This window comes from Oryctolagus cuniculus, chromosome 7, assembly GCF_964237555.1.
Source record: "Oryctolagus cuniculus chromosome 7, mOryCun1.1, whole genome shotgun sequence".
Lineage (NCBI taxonomy): Eukaryota > Metazoa > Chordata > Mammalia > Lagomorpha > Leporidae > Oryctolagus > Oryctolagus cuniculus.
Genome location: NC_091438.1, coordinates 46,700,389 through 46,706,388, shown reverse-complemented (window position 1 = coordinate 46,706,388; position 6,000 = coordinate 46,700,389).

Sequence of the window (6,000 nt, the reverse complement as noted above, 5' to 3'; positions counted from 1 at the left end):
GCATGAGAGATCTTTGTGGTTTTAGAAATGTTCTGGGGGCCAACACTTTGGCACAGTGGGTTAATACCCTGGCCTGAAGCGTCGACATCCCATATCGGCGCTGGTTTGAGATCCAGCTTCTCCACTTCCGATCCAACTCTCTGCTATGGCCTGGGAAAGCAGTAGAAGATGGCCCAAGTCCTTGGGCCCCTGCATCCATGTGGGAGACCTGGAAGAGGCTCCTGGCTTTGGATTGGTGCAGCTCTGGCTGTTGCAGCCATTTGGGGAGTGAACTAGCAGATGGAAGCTCTCTCTCTCTCTCTCTTTCTCTGCCTCTCCTCTCTCTGTGTAACTCTGATGACCAAAAAAAAAAAAAAAAAAAAAAAAAAAAAGAGAGAGAGAGAAATGTTCTGTGTGTTGACTGTGTCAACATCAGCAATCTGGCTGTGATGTTGTACTGTAGTTTTACAAGCTCTTACCTTTGGAGGAAACTGTAGCGGTACACCAGATCTTTCTCTATTGTTCCTTTTTTTTTTTTTAAGATTTATTAATATGAAAGTCAGAGTTACAGAGAGAGAGGTAGAGGCAGAGAGAGAAAGAGGCCTTCCATCCGCTGATTAACTCCCCAGATGGCCACAACGGCCGGAGCTGTGCCGATCCAAAGCCAGGAACCCGGAGCTTCCTCAGGTCTTCCATGCTGGTGCAGGGGCCCAAATGCTTGGGCCATCCTCCGCTTTCCCAGGCCATAGCAGAGAGCTGGATGAGAAGTGGAGCAGCCGGGTCTTGAACTGGCGCCCATATGGGATGCTGGCACTGCAGGCCAGGGCTATGCCAGAGCACCCGCCCCTCTCTATTGTTTCTTTAAAAAAATATTTACTTATTCAAAAGGCAGAGTGACAGAGAGAGAGAGAGATCCTCCATGTGCTGGTTCAGTCCCTAAATGACCATGACAGTCTGGGCTGGAGCAGGCTGAAGCCAGGAGCCTAGAACTCCCATCTGATCTCCCTCGTGGGTGCAGGGGCCCAAGTACTTGGGCAATCTTCTGTACCTTCCTAGGTGCATTAGCAAGGGGTTCGGTTCTGCTTTCTGTGTGTGGGATGCAGGCAGCACAAGCAGCTTAACCTGCAGGCTGACAATGCTGGCCGCCCGTATAATTTCTTACAACTGCATGGGAATCTATACTTTAAAAAAAAAATTCTTTATTTGAAAGGCAGAATTACAGAGAGAGAAAGAGAGACAGACAGAGATCCCCAGAGGCTGCAATGGCTGGAGCTAGGCTGTCCAAAGCCAGAAGCCAAGAGCTTCTTCTGGGTCTCCCATGTGGGTGCAGGGGCCCAAGGACTTGGGTCATCCTCTACTGGCTTTCCCAGGCCATAGCAGAGAGCTGGATTGGAAATGGAGCAGCCGGGACTTGAACTGGCGCCCACATGGGATTCTGGTGTGCCCTCAGCAGCAGCCCCTGATAATCTATAATTATATCAAAATAAAAACTTGACTAATAATAAGGAGGTGCGTTTTGGTCTAATGGCTAAGATAATCAAAGTGCCCGGGTTGGCTGCGCAGGTCTGGCCCCTGGCTCCTGGCTCCAGCTGTCTGGAGAACCCAGAGCTTGGGGAGGCAGCGATGGCTCAAGTAATTGGATTCCTATGAAATACTATGAAGCAATTACAACAAATAAAGTAGCCCAGACATGCTGGCTTGGAAGGAAAGCCAAGGTATTTTAATGTGAAAAGTAGGTTGCTGCTGTGGTATAGCAGGTAAGACCACTGCCTGCAGTGCTGGCATCCCATGTGGATGCTAGTTCGAGTCCCGGCTGCAGCACTTCCAATCCAGCTCTCTGCTGTGGCCTGGGAAAGCAGTGGAAGATGGCCCAAGTCCTTGGGCCCCTGGACCCGCGTGGGAAGACCTGGAGGAAGCTCCTGGCTCCTGGCTTTGGATTGGCCTGGCTCTGGCTGTTGCAGCCATCTGAGGAGTGAACCAGTGGATAGAAGACCTCTCTCTCTCTCTCTGCCTTTCTGTACCTCCACCTTTCAAATAAATAAATAAATTTTTTTTAAAAAGTAGATTGCTGCACCATACAATAACATAATTCCATTGACAAAAATAAGTAAACAACAGAGTCTGGAAAGAAACAACAAAATGTGTATGATAATTACACCTTGGAAAAAGAATAAAATTGAGTTGTTTTTATTTGTATACTTATATATCTTTGTTTTTTTCTTTTTCAAAACAATGACCAGGGGTCAGCTCTGGCATAGCGAGTAAAGCCATTGCCTGCAGCGCCAGCATCCCATATGGGCACCAGTTCAAGTCCTGGCTGCTCCATTTCCAATCCAGCTCCCTGCTAATGCACCTGTGAAAGCAGTGGAGGATGGCCCAAGTCCTTAGGCCCTTGCATCCATGTAGGAGACCTGGAAGAAGTCCTGCCTTTGGCCTGGCCCAGCCCTGGCCATGGTGGCCATTTGGGGAGTGAGCCAGCAGATGGAAAATCTTTCTGTCTCTCCTTTCTCTCTCTGCAACTCTTGCTTTCAAATGAATAAATAAATTTAAAAAAAAAAAAGGTGAAACAATGACCAGATTTTTAAAAGGTATTTGTTTTGTTTACTTGAGAGACAGACACACACACACACACAGAGAGAGAGAGAGAGAGTGAGAGAGAGAGAGAGAGATACAGCATCTCCTATCCTCTGGTGCACTTCCCAAGTGCCTGTTGCCCAGTGATTGTGTCTATGTGGAGAGTGAACCAGTGGATAGGAGATGTCTGTCTCTCTCCATCTCTTTCAAACAAAATAAATACATACATTTTTTTAAACAGATAGGGAGGGTAATCACTAAAAAAGAAAGAAAGAAAGAAAGAAAGAAAGAAAGAAAGAAAGAAAGAAAGAAAGAAAGAAAGAAAACAACCCTGGCAATTAGATCAGAAATGACCCCAGTGAGAATGAACAGGCTAGGTCCTCAGAGAAGACCCACGTGGGCTGAACCCGGTGTCCGGAAGGCTTGTTTCAGATAGGGAAGACGGCAGCTGAAGCGTTCGCCTATGTCCTGCACTATCTGATGCCTCTGAGTCACTGTTTACAACAGGTTTATGGAGTGCAATTCCTACACCATCGGTTCACCCACATGACAAGTAAGCTCGGTAGTTTGCGGTGCTCAGAGTCTTGTGACCGTGAGTACCATCTGATTTGAGAACACCCGCATCATCTAAAAAAAAAGAAATGAGCTCCATCCATGAGCAGCGACCCCCGTTCCCCGTGCCAGCCCTGGGCAACCCTCTGAACGTCCGTCTATGAATGGAGTCTCCGGGCAGCGTGTGACCTGCGGGCCTGGCTTGTTGCATGGACCCGCTCATGGGGAGTGGACGGCCATGCTTCACTTACTTGTGTGTACGGCTTCACCGGGGGCCCGCCGCGGTCTGTTTGTCATTCACCGGTAGGTTGGGATGTCAGTTGTTTTCTTTCTTTGGCCGCTAGCAATGCTGCTGCCATGAGCGTTCATCCCTGCGCTAGCTTTTGCGTGGGCGCCTGTTTTCATTTCTCCCCGGTGTTTCCCTAGAGTGCTTGATGTAACTGTCTGATGGAGGAGGGATGTTTCTTCCTCCTTCAGACGGGAAGCACTCTGCCAGCATTGGCGGGTCTCTGGTCATGCTGTTTGTATTTAAATCTGCATTTTTAGCACACACACCCCCCACCCCCGTGTAGCCTTCCAAGGTACCCTATGCCCCAGTTCTGTGAATTTCTTTTCTTCTTCTTTTTCAAGGTTTATTTATTCATTTGAAAGACAGAATGAGAGAGAGAGAGAGAGAGAGAGAGAGAGATTGATTTTCCATCTGTTGATTCATTCCCCAAATGGTCACAACAACCATGGTTGGCTCAGGCTGAAGCCAGGTTCCAGGAGCTTCCACTGGGTCTCCCATGCGGGTGCAGAGGCCCAAGCACTTGGGCCATCTTCCACTGCTTTCCCAGGCCATTAGCAGAGAGCTGGATCAGAAGTGGAGCAGCTGGGACTTGAACTAGTGCCCATATAGGATGCCGGCGTTGCAGGCAGTGGCTTTACCTTCTATACCACGACACTGATGCCGGCCCCTGGTTATGCTTTTCTTACTAACATGAAAAAGTGTTCTGAATTCTCGTCCTTGGTATGGTGCCTTTGTTTCTTAGTCTACCATAATTTTATTTTAATGGTAATTTGATTAATAAGTTTTTAAAAAGATTTACTTATTTATTTGAAAAGCAGAGATAGATACATAGAGAAATGGAGAGATAGAGAGAGAAAAAGAGAGAGAGAGAGAAACAGAGAGATCTTCCGTCTGCTTCTCCATTCCCCAAATGACTGCAATGGACAGGGCAGGGCAGGCTGAAGCCAGGAGCCTGGAACTCCATCCGGGTTTCCCATGTGAGTGGCAGGGGCCCAAGCACTCGGGCCATCCTCTGCTGCTTTCCTAGGCCATTAGCAGGAAGCCGGATCAGAAGCGGAGCAGCCAGGACTTGAACCAGCACTCCAGTATAGGATACTGGTGTTTCAGGTGGGGGCTTAGATGGCTGCACCACAACACCAGCCCCATAACAATTTTTAAATCTTGATGCTATCAAATTTGTCAATAATTTCCTTTATAGTTTGAATCACATTTAAGAAATTTATTTAATATCACAGAAATATTGTCTCCCAGATAATATATAATTTTAACATAATTTTAAAAAGATCTAGTATTCTTTTTAATTGGATAAATGATCCTAGAATTTATAAGGAAGGGTAATTATCTAGGAAGATAAAGAATATCGTAATACACAAAAAGCTCTTATAAATTGATAAAGAAAAAATATCCAATCCAGTAGGAGAATGGGCAAATAATATGAATACACAATGCATGGAGGAAAAAACTCTCTGCCAAAAATTACATATGAAAACCTCACAGGGCCGGTACGGTGGTGCAGTAGGTTAATCCTCTGCCTGTGGCACCAGTGTCCCATATGGGCGCCGGTTCTAGTCCCGGCTGCTCCTCTTGTGATCCAGCTCTCTGCTGTGGCTTGGGAAAGCAGTAGAAGATGACCCAAGTCCATGGGCCCCTGCACCCATGTGGGAGACCTGGAAGAAGCTCCTGGCTCCTGGCTTCAGATTGGCTCAGCTCCAGCTGTTGTGGCCATTTGGGGAGTGAACAGGTAGATCAAGGATCTTTCTCTCTGTCTCTCCTTCTCACTGTCTATAACTCTACCTCTCAAAAAACCTCACGGGAGCCTAGGAGACGTCTTGTACACTTATAGTGAGATAGCACATTCCACCTTGTCAGGCAAAAGATGGGGGAGCAATTACAGCCAGCGCTGGCAGGAATGTGGAGGATAAGGTAGTTTCATTTTCGACTTTTGATTAAAGGTGATGAATGAACTCAGAGACTTACGTACTGGAAAAAACTTTTGTTTGTACATCTTTCTTTGTAGGGTTCTCATTACGCTATTCTTTCTAGATTTATAATCTTTCTTTAATTTTAATCCAGGCTGAATTGAAGTATTTAGCTCTCCTAATAATGTTATTTCTTGATATTCTATGATCTGGAGGGATTTTCTATGCTCCATCAGTTTTGCTAGTGTGTCTAATTACTCTCCAGGACCCTGTGTAGGCTGTCATCAATTTCCTACACACAATTTTTCGCTCTTTCGCCATCCCTATGGCTCATTTCGTCATCTTTTCTTTCCTTTCTCTCCTCCCTTGCTTGATCCCTCTCTCCTGCCTTCTCCTTTTATCTTATCTGTGAGCTGGGGCTCCCAGTCCATCAGAAGCAGTGACAATGGCTTCCTTTCCTTATACTTTACTTTTTCTTTTTTTTAAATTTGAAAGACAGAGATGGAGACAGACACAGAGAGATCTTCCACCTGTGAGGTCACTCCGCAAATCCTCAATCTGGGCACGCAGGTACCTGGGCCATCACCTGCTGCCTCCCAGGGTGCACATTAGTAGGAAGCTGGAATGGGACGTGGAGCTGGGACTTGAACTCAAGCACGCCAACATGGGATGCAGGCGTCCCAAGCA